This window comes from Octodon degus, unplaced genomic scaffold, assembly GCF_000260255.1.
Source record: "Octodon degus isolate 3935 unplaced genomic scaffold, OctDeg1.0 scaffold00075, whole genome shotgun sequence".
Classification (NCBI taxonomy): Eukaryota; Metazoa; Chordata; class Mammalia; order Rodentia; family Octodontidae; genus Octodon; species Octodon degus.
Window position 1 is genome coordinate 10,425,068 of NW_004524651.1, and position 10,789 is coordinate 10,435,856.

A 10,789-nucleotide genomic window follows, 5' to 3' on the forward strand; every position below is an offset into this window, starting at 1 on the left:
TGGTCTTGTAAGCAGCCACGGACTAACCTCCACGTAGGCAGTGTTCCGGCCTTGAGCACTCCCTGCTCATGAGCAAAGCTGAGATCCTTTCCCAGTTTGTCCCAGGCAGGGACCGTCAAGCTCCCGGAGATGGCGAACCAAGGGGCCACATCATCGCATTCCTCCAGGAACCTCTTAAGGGTATTTTTCCTCAACTTAAGTTTCTTAGAGTTAAGAGCTCCTGTAGAGCCAGAAAAATTGGGTGCGAAGTAGACGCGCCCATGATTCAACTTATACTTTCACTTCGGAGTTCGCTCGTAGGCAAACTGGATTCGCTCGTAGGTGAACCTTGGCGCTCCTACTCTATCTACAGATAGGAGCCATAAACTCCGCTTTTGTCGTGGATCCCCAACTTACCCGGGGACTTACCGGTGCACCCCCTGACCGCTGAAGGTTCTGAGCTGATGGCTTGAGATGGAGTTCCCCGTACAGGCCACCACTTGTTGCACACGACCTCACCAGCAAGGAGACACAACACACAGCTCTTCCTTCAGCAGTTTATTCAGGCCCCTGATTACAAGCTTCTTCCTTTTTCAATCCCCCAGCCCTTGGCTAATATATACTCCCGAGCCCAATCCCAGTGCGCCACGTGGGGATTGCCCATGGGTCCAGCATATGTGGAAGCGAATCATGACTGCAGCCCTGGCCATATAAGGAGTTGTTGTGCACAGAGAGCGCTCACCCACGGGGGGTGGAAGGCGGAAACCAGCGCCATCTTGTAGGCGCAGTCCTTCACAGCTCTCCACAACTCAGCCCTGAGCATGGAGGGGGCTTGAGTTCAGAAATACCTTTTGAAGCAGTTGCAGCTTATAAGCACACAAGCAAACCCCCCCCCAAACCTGCATTCCTAAGAAGACTGTGAAAAGATATGTCTGTTCAAGGAATAATACCACTAAGTGCACCACACTGCTGCGTACTGGAAAAAAATGCAGGCATTGCTGCGCTTGCTGGCTTGCTGCGTGGCTAGCAAGAGCCATGCACTCTGTTCTTGGGCTTTCGGTCATAAACTGCCTTCGTGGCAAGCAAAGATAGAGTGACTTCACTGAGCAGCGCCCGGCCTCACAATGAAGTTGTGCAAGCACTGGGGAAGAGGTGAAAGAGGACATGCTGCCAAGATTGGTAGGACCACACTAAAAGAAACACTCTTCCTTTGGTGTGGATTATTGCATTTTGGAAATCCTCCTTATAAGCCCCAAAGCACCTGCTGAATCACACTTTGATCGCCAAGCTCAGGAAGCAGAGGAAGATGGAACAACTGTGGACTCAGGCACTGGAAACACGCTCAGGTGTCAGCAGTCCGAGAGTCTGCACTGCGTGAGGCCGGAGGCTGTGCTTGGTGAGTTCTTCTGTCAGGAATGTTGGGCTTGGGACGACTGCTCATCTGGAAGGTCTCACTGATGGCCCTGAAAGAAGGTTCCTATTTGAACCTGGTATGTTAGTTGATACCTTGTGTCAACTTGGCTGAATCAGCTAAGCTGTGTGGGGGCCTCGCCCTACAGATGCCCAGAGCCCAGGAACTGAGAAAGGCTTCCTGCCACCCTGCCCCGCTTCTGTGGAGAAGTCCCAGTTTTTGGAGGAGCCTGATCTTTGCAGCCGCGCCTCTTTGGAGGAGCTGTGATCTTCACTGCGGAGCGCCAGTCTTCGCAGTCAGTGCAGAAGGAAGGGAGAGGCTTGATGGCCGCCACAGTGCGCCGCAGCCGCTGCTCCTCCTCTGCTCTTCATTGTTTTGTGCCGCATGAACTGCTGTCATTTGCCTTGGAGCCAGTGGAATATGGACTGAACCCTCCAGTAACTGTAAGCTAAATAAACCTTTCCTTCCTTCATTTTGAGTGTCGGGTATTTGTCCCAGCAACGAGTAAAAAGTAACTAAGACACATGGCTTTGGAACATAACTTTAAAAAGAAACGAGCAAGAAAGCAAAAACTTCAGGCTGCTGGATTAAGCTGATGTGGAGATGCTCAATGTGACTTCCACCATCAGCATCTACTACAGCAGTGTCCAAGTGCTCTCTAATGTCATAGTCCAGGAACTACTTGCAGCACTTCAGAGCATATGTTTGAGAAGCGCAGAGTCCTCAGACTAGATGTGCAAGTAAGCCACAGTACCTTTGATATAACTTCTTAATTATGATTTATCCAGGAACACCAAATCTCAACTCTTTCAATAGTTTAAGAAAACAAGTTAGGGTTCAGAACACATAAAAACTGTTATAAACAATAATGGGAACAATCTTAACCTTATAGAGAAAAAACATTCCACAAGTGTTCTTTTTAAATTATTCATCAAGGGCTGGCCAAATAGCTTAGAAGATTAAAGCACCTGCAAGCAGGCACAGGGGCTGGGGGTTCAATCCCCAGGCTTGCCATGCCAGCCCCGCCCCCAGGGTGCACTGAGACAGCAATTGAGACCAGGCATGGTGGTGCGTGCCTGTAATCCCAGCTCTTGGGAGGCTGTAAACAGGCAGATTACTACAAGTCCAATCTAGTAGTGAGGCCCTGAACACCCTGTAGACCCTTCTCTAAAATAAAAAAAAAAAAAAAAAAAAATCAAGTTGCATGTTGAATCCAAAGTATTACTAAAGGGAAAAACAAAATCAATCAAACAAACAACCAAACCAACCAACCAACCAAACAAACAAACTACTTGCAAGGATAGAGAGGATGGTGCAGCAATAGCTGGTGAAATCAGAGTGGGCTCGCGGTGAATTGGGAGGAGCCGGGCTTCATCAGGCCAGAGTCACTGAGAGTGGTCAGCACGAAGCTTACTCTGTAGGGTTTTGAGTAGTGTTGTAGCGATCGACTTGAGGGAGTTTGTTCTCGCCTTGCTTTTTATTGTAGCCCAGGACAGAAAACAAAAGTGCAACTGGAGTGCTCTTGAAGTGGCCTGGCCTTGGGAGCTGAGCTCTGTGGGCTCCTGTGACTCACTCTGCACAGAAGTCAGCGCCCCAGGTGTGCCACCGTGGGGGGTCCTTCTTCCCTGTGGCTCCTGTGCCCACGTACACACAGGGTGATGGGGAAAGCTCTGACCTGAGCGAGCATGTGGACCGCTCAGCCCTTATTGACAACCCCTGAGCCCGGAGAGCACCAGTGCCCAGCCTGTGGACACCAGGCTGGGGCACGCCGCTGCTCCCCGGGGCTCCCAGGTACACACTAAGAGGATGAGGTTGTCTTAAGTGTGAGAGGACTGCCTTGGGAGGTGTCTGTGTGGGTGAATGTGCTTAGGGGTGAGTGTAGGGGCAAGCAGGGGATGAAGAATTTGTTATGATGTGTTGTTACATTTATTCTATTTTATTACTGGTTATTGCTGTTAATGCTTTACTGTTTCTAGGATTCATTACTGCCCACAGTTTGGGGCATCCATTGGGAATCCTAGAAGGCACAACTACCGTATGTCAGAAAATGGAGAGAGAATAAGGCAGGAAGAAGGAACAGAGGTATTCTGAATGCTCAGGAGAGTAGCTAAGAAGATCAAGTTTGGACAGAGACCTCTAGACAGTGAGGGTTTGGCTAGGTACATATTTCAGGAAGAACTATCCCAGGCAGAAGAGAAATCCTGCAGAAAGGTAGCGGCGCAACTAGGGGGGGTCTGTGGAGCCCTGAGGAGGCCAGCGTGTGAGCCGAGTAAGTAGGGGACAGGAGCAAGCCACCCTGATGCTGGGAAAGGCGCCTGCACAGCTTTGGGCCCCTGACAGGCTTTGGCTTCGCTCCACATGCAGTGAGGTGGAAGCCAGGGGAGGCTGGAGGCAGACCAGATGCTGCCAGCTTAGGGCGGTGTTTAGAGGACTGCCTTGAACTGCTGGGTTGGGCAGAGGCTTTGGGGGCCAGAGGGACAGCAGAGACTCGAGAGGAGTCCTCTGCTGTGTTCTAGGCAGTGGGTAAGAGCCGAACCCTGGGTGTGTACCAGGATGGGATGCTCTCAGAGTCCTCTCAGGGAGCGGCAGCAGGAACTGCAGGCCACCACGTATGCACTGGGGCTGGACCCGAACAACTGAGTGCGCTAGACACGGGCAGCTGGAAGGAGACAGTCCCTGCTGATGAGGGGAAGAGTCAGGAGATGGTCGTGGCTAGGCACAAGAGAATCAGTAGACTCCAGATGCGTCTACTCAGAGGAGGAGTCTAAGGTCCAGGAGAGAATTCTGGGCCAGGGATGCGATTTAGAAAACTGTACAGGGAAAGGTAAAAAATAACTATGCCAGGGGGTGGGCACACCTATAATCCCAGCACTCAGGAGGCCACCTCCTTGTCTTCTTCCTTATCACTGCCAAACAGGTCAGTGTCATTGTCCTTGTCGTTCTCTGCTGGCGCAGCCACCTTCTTGGTTGGGGGCTCCACTTGGTGCATGGGAACCACGTGCTGGGGCTGTGGGGCTGGAGCTCGATGCGTGGGTGAGCTCTTCTCAAGGGCGTTCAGCTGGGCCTGCAGTCTCGATGGCCTGCTGCAGATCCTGCACCGTGCTTCTCAGGTTCTGGCTCTCCACTTCCAGGCTGGCGATCAGACAACACGCTCACTGTGGTCTCCACCAGGCCCACTGGAGACCCCAGGGCCGGAGCTTGCAGCCAGAGATTTGTGCACGTTCTCTCCAGCTCTTGCAACATCACGGAGGATCACGCGGGCACCATTCTCCTGGCAGGCAGCACCGGCCACAGGCCCATTCATCTGCTCGTAGAATTTCCTTTCTGCATCATCATACTTGAACTTGTTGAACCAGCTTTTCTCATGCACTAGGACATTGGTGGCCATTTTTACACCAGCCAAGGACACAGTGACCCTTTGGCAGCTATTTTAATGTCATCACGCGCAAACCCACACTGGTGTCACCCAAGAGCCTCGATTGTCAGACAAGTCTCCGTGCATCCTCCTTCCCTCCCACTCAACACTTCTAAGTGGTTTCTGTTGCAGGAACTATTACTAAGCTTTCAAACTTCATGTTTAAAGTAGGAGAGAGGCTAGCGAACCTAACAGTCCCCTCCTTCCTCTTAGAACTGTCAGTGGGAAAACTTTCTTTCCGTCTAGGCTTCTAATAAACATGGTCTAGAAGGGGAAGTTGGATAAGCATTATTGAGGAGCTGCTTCACACGCTGTCCTAGCTGTGCCCCTTCCACACCCTCTGCACCCCGCGGCCCCCGGGATCCCTTTCATTCCCGTTGTCTTGTGTCTCTTTCTGCGTTTCTCCTCTGAGCGACTCATGTCTCTGGTTGATGATGAAACGGCAAGTGCTTTCTTTTGTTCTCATCTGGCTTTGCATTGCGTCCACCAACAGGGAAACCCTAAGAAGCACTCAGGGAGGTCTGGCCACGCTGTTGGAGAAGGGAGCCCTGGCCGGGACGCCATCTGCCTCCCCTGCACCAGGAGAGGGGCCTTCCCCATCTAGGCAGGACATGAGCCACTGTTGCTTTTCACTGTTTTGTTTTTACACATGATATTGGAAGGCAAATAGCACAAAATAAGCAATTTTCAAAACTAAAGAGAAGGTGGCATGGGCTCACAGGAGCTCACTTCTTCACATCTTGGCCACATACTCCGACTGTTGCTTGTACCTTGCCAGTCTGAGGTCCTATGAAGGAACTCTGCTGTCCTGGCTGAGACCACAGAGAGGCAGAGACAGCACCACCTGTGCCTTCTCCCCGGGAGGCGCTCTCCCTGGTGCTGGGGATGACAGGCTTGTTGCCATTTTGCAGTTGTTCCTCCTGGGGGACAGAAGCACAAGGTATAATCTCTGACTCGATCATTGCTGTTCTGTTCATGGATCTCTTTTTTATTTTTATTGAGAAATATGAATGAGACAGTCTCAAAGCTGATTCATAGGACCATTTCAATAATCAATACATTGTACATTGTTATCTTCTTAGTGATTATCCATAGTACAAGAAGCAGATGGGATAACCTGACCAAATACTATTAGTACACCTCTTTCTTATCATTGAATTAAGTGAAAGTAGCTATATATCTATCCTAACTATTTTGTATATATAAATACAAAATGATCTTTCCTTTGTATCCCTTTTTTTTTTGTTTGATCCTGTCAGAGGTGAATATTCTATTGGCATCTAAATACTATAAGTGTTTGAATTCAGCTAAACGATCCAACTCTGTCCAGCAGTCTATAATATTAGTGGATTATCCTCAGAAGTTATTGACTTGAGCCTTTTATAGCTCATTGTATTAATATGGCTTTACTTTATATACCTCATTTTTATACTTTTGTGCTGGATGGTTAAGACCAAGATATAGCAAGACCTATGTAACAAGAAATGTAACTTTTGTATCTGATAAGGTCAGTCAAGTACCCTCAGGATTTATCCTGTAGTCCTGTACTGCACTTTGTAGATCCTTTGTCAGTGTCAGCCATGAGGATGAGTCTCGGCCATTGCTGGACCAATTTGCTCTCTGTGAAACACTGAGAGAATGTTTTTTCTCTCTACGTGACTCTCCCGAGGCACACTGTACATCATCGATCACATTCCTCTGTGGCTCCATAATCTTCTTGATCAGAAAATTTGGAGCACAACTGAGTGACATGTTGTTACAGTACAGGTTCTCCTATGTCCTGAGTCTTCACTGACCTTGAAAGGCTAGAGCCAAAATGTTGGCAGACCTTGCAGCCCTTCCTTTGCTCCAATTTTGATCTGCTAACTTAGGTTGCTAACCCTCCAGCAGAGAAGCTTATTATGAACCTGCAATATATGCAGTTTGGATTATTCTGTCTAAATATCAAACATCTTTGGCATATCATGGAACAGGCATTTTCCATCAAATATTGGTATGTTGAACTTTAAGTCCTTACAGAATATGAAGGAAAAATAATTTTATAAAAGTAGATATAAGCATTTACATATTTTTACAAAGAAATTTAGAAATCTAACCACATACAGAATTGTAACAGGACAGACCTGTGACATTTTTTTTTCTTATTTTTGTGTCCTTTTTTCATTTATTACCCTTAAAAATAAACCTTTACTTGAGAGACATTATGGCAATAAATGGTATGTCATGACAAGAAGTACATATTTAGAAGACCAGGATGGCAGGCACTCCAAGCGTGACCCCCCCATTACACATCGCCGTCCTCAGTGCAGCCGCCTGGCTCACGGGCACCAGCATATAGAGTTAGTGAGGGTGAGAATCTCATCAGCTAACCGCTAGCCTCAAAAACCTGCTGATGTCCCCCAGGGTCACTGCGCCACCCATCTCATGCGGACAGATGCATGGCTTTGCCCCTGTCCTGTTTCCCAGCTTTTCTCCTTGCCCACTCCTCATTGTCCAGTCCTCAAGTTCTCACTTTTATTTGTGTTGTACCTTTGTATATGTAGTTCCTCCTTTAGGTCCTTATACTAGGAGACAACATGATATTTACACGTGTGGGTCCGGTTTATTTCTCTTATAAGTACATCTTCAAGTGGCAATGTTCATGTATCTCTGCAGTTTAAGTGCTTGCTAGCAATTTGATTTTAAAACTATACTTGGGGAGGGCTGGTGGCGAGATAGCTCAGTGGGCCAAGCACCTGCTTAGGCAAGTGTAGGGACTGGGGTTCAATCCTGGCCCCACGTGCTGTGCCAGCCCTGCCCCCTGGGCACGCTGAGTCTGTGACTGAGTCTGGGCCCAATGGTGCATGCCTGTAATCCCAGCACGCAGAAGGATGCAATCAGGAGGGTCACCACGAGTCCAAGCTGCATAGTGAGACCCTCTACCAAATGCATTAAGACAAACAACAAGAACAAAAACCAAAAAACTATACTTGGGGAAAACAAAAGCCCAAGGGGAAGAGAAAAATCTTAGACTAATACATTTGCAGGTCTACGTGAAACATTTGGAAGATGAGTCACTAGTGTGAGTGGGTGCAGAGCATTGCGTAAGGCCACATTCATGGGGTATGGTGAGACAATTTCTGAGCTAGCATGCTACCACTGTAGCAGGCTAGTGTCACTGTAAGCAGATGTCTGTCTCACAGAATGCAGAATCTGTCAGGGTTCATCTTTAACTCTACGAAGGAATGATGAGTATTCCTGCTTACTAATTAAAATGGCAAAGGGTCGGGGAGATAGCTCGGGGGTCCAGGCACCTCCCGCCAAGTGCAAGGACTCGAGATTGCGGTGATGCACGCCTGTAATCTCAGTGCTGGGCAGGCTAACACAGGATAATCACCATGCGTCTGAGCTGCATAGTGAGACCTTGTACTGAATAAATAAATAAATGATTTAAAAATATGGCGAAGCCATAGTAAAATAAAATAAAGATAATTCAAAATTCATAGTGTTTATCCAGTTTGAAAGCACAATTTTTGTGATATTTTAAATTTAGAAGATTGACATTATTTTAAATTTTGTGTCATGATGACACTTTATTACGTTATCACACCACCACAGTCTAAAATGTGAGTTTCCTTATGATGCAGTGATAGTATCTAATGCCGAGAACTGCCCATCAGCTTGATACCAAATTAAAATGCTTCGCTGTGCCCAGCCCCACGGCTTGCAGGACAGCCAGGCACTCACGATCCTCCCATTCCTAGCACGACCAGGTGGCCCTCCACCGACCATGGTTCTCAGACCCTCGAGCTGGAGCCGCAGGCAGCGCAGTTGGCCGGCTGGATGCTTCACCTTTCTCCCCTAAATACGATCACTCTCCGGCATGCTCTGTCTTGGCAAGAAGCGCTTCCACCCACAGGGCCATCAGGGCCTTCAGCAGCGTCGCTCCTACCACCCCCTGGCCAGCACCACATCCACCCCAAGTCCTCCTCACTGGGCTCCGGGGCTTCCGTCCAGCTGCCTCCTTCCCACTCCCGTGTGGACCGAGCAATTCACAAGGGCAGACTGGATCGCGGGACACACTCCTGGAACCAGTGCATGTGTCTCACGGGAGCGTGCGACTCCTCAGTGCCCCTGCGTGCTGCACAGCTCTGGTGCCACTGACCTCAGAGTCACTGTCCACACACTGTCCCTTCCCGGGAGCGATCTCTGGCTGAAGCCTCCACCCTTCAGGGTGTAGCTGAAATACACAGTCTACTGTTCCCTCCCCGGACCCACCATGACCGACACCACATGCATGTGCGTGTCTATATGTGCATGTCATTAAATTAATTATACCCCCACATATATGTATAATTAAATGTAAATCATAGTCTGTGTATAATTCAATGTGATCTCATTACATGTATATATTTATATGTACAATTTAATGTTATTAAATTACATGCATATATACATTTATATGTGTATATAATTAAATGTATTACATTGCATATATACATTGTCATAATTTACTACTTAATCACTTTGAAACTCTTCAAGCTTTCTACTCTGCATTTTTTTTTAGTACACATTGCAGTGTGTGATGATTATACTTGGCCCAGCTGGGAGCCGGTACATGCACACAACACGTCTTAATCCTTCTTAAACTCTACCCCCTCCTCTTGGTTCCCTTTCCATTTGCAGAAGATCACCCTGTTTTCTAGTATCTACCTTTTATTTTGGTCCTTCGTTTATTTATATTTTGGTTTTCTTTTTTGTTTGTTTGTGTTTTGTTTTGCTTTTTTGAGACCGGACCCTGCACGTAGCCCATGCTGGCCTCCGACTCCCAGCAAGCCTCCTGCTGCAGCCTCCTGACTAGGTGGATTGCACGCACGCACCACCGTGCCTGACTATGGCTTCTTATACAGTGTAAGAGGAACCAGGAGACAGCTCAGCTTTGTGTCTGATTTCACTTATCATTATGGCCTCAAGTTGTATCCATTTCCTTCCAAACGATGCGAAGAGACCTAGAGTAGGTAGAGCAATCCTGGGCAACAAGCACGAAGTAGGACTTACAGTCCTGAATTTCAAGTCATATTATAAAGCTACAGTGATGAAGTCAGCGTGGCGCTGCGCAAACATAGACACGTGGCTCAATGGAACAGAACAGAGAATGCAGAAGTGATCCCAGGCCCATGCAGCCATCTGATCTTTGACAAAGAAATCGAAAACATCTGCCAGAGGACACATACCAGAGCCTACGCACATGCGGAAGGCGGAGTCTGGATCTGGATCTTGCATAATGCCCTCTGCATAGTGACTCAAAAATTTTGTCCCAGTGTGTGTGTGGTATCCAACATGAAAGCTAGAATGTATCAGCTGACTGCCTCACTGCCCCCTGCTCAGCCGGGACATCGGGACATCGTGTGGTAATGTTTGTCTTCGGTACTCCTGGTGTCTCCCGGAACCTACTACTGCCGGGTGCGGAGGCCTCACAGTGAGTGTGCACCACACATGTGTATGCTCAGTGTAATTCAGTGTTGCACGAATACAGGGAGACCCGCGTGACTGCTGCTTGTGCTGAGTCCTCTCCCGGCCAGGCCAGTGGCAGCGCAGCAGCCCCTTCTTGCCCTCACGGTACCCAGTGCAAAGCCCCTTGCAGCCCACAGTACACACTTAGGGCACTGTACTCAGTGCATTCGTAGCCGTCTACTAGAAATCACTAGTTTGCGAGTTATGTCTTGGGTGAAATTCGTCTTCTCTTCTGAGCCATGTTAAAGAATGAATGCCTTTCAGTGTGCGGCAGGGCTGCATTCTGTTTAAAGCTTCTAGCCTGGAGAGCCGAAGAACAAACATGCGAAGCACTCATGACTTATTTAGGTTAACCTTAACGTTCACAGCACATGCATAATTAAACTTGCAGCCCTGAGTTAAATAAATAAATGATTAGCTTGGGGCCAGAATGGTCACCTTGGCAGTAGCAGCTCCTTCGCTGTTTGCTGGGAGAGGGCATTACCCAGGTG

General features: G+C 48.3%; 1 protein-coding gene, 1 long non-coding RNA gene and 1 pseudogene across 2 annotated transcripts in view; 1 reads left to right on the forward strand and 2 right to left on the reverse strand.

The window, feature by feature from the left end:
- LOC111817950 overlaps positions 1-548 on the reverse strand; it is a 6,467-nt gene extending 5,919 nt beyond the window's left edge. The window contains exon 1 of the long non-coding RNA XR_002822042.1: positions 477-548. This is a non-coding gene — a long non-coding RNA (uncharacterized LOC111817950). The remainder of the gene's footprint in view (positions 1-476) is intronic.
- Positions 1-8,600, forward strand: part of Lrrc30 (leucine rich repeat containing 30) — a 15,388-nt gene extending 6,788 nt beyond the window's left edge. Inside the window, exon 2 of the mRNA XM_023720419.1 lies at positions 8,500-8,600. The gene's annotated coding sequence lies outside the window, so the exon portion shown is untranslated. The remainder of the gene's footprint in view (positions 1-8,499) is intronic.
- LOC101576379 lies at positions 3,955-4,778 on the reverse strand (annotated as a pseudogene).
- Positions 8,601-10,789: the final 2,189 nt, after the last annotated feature.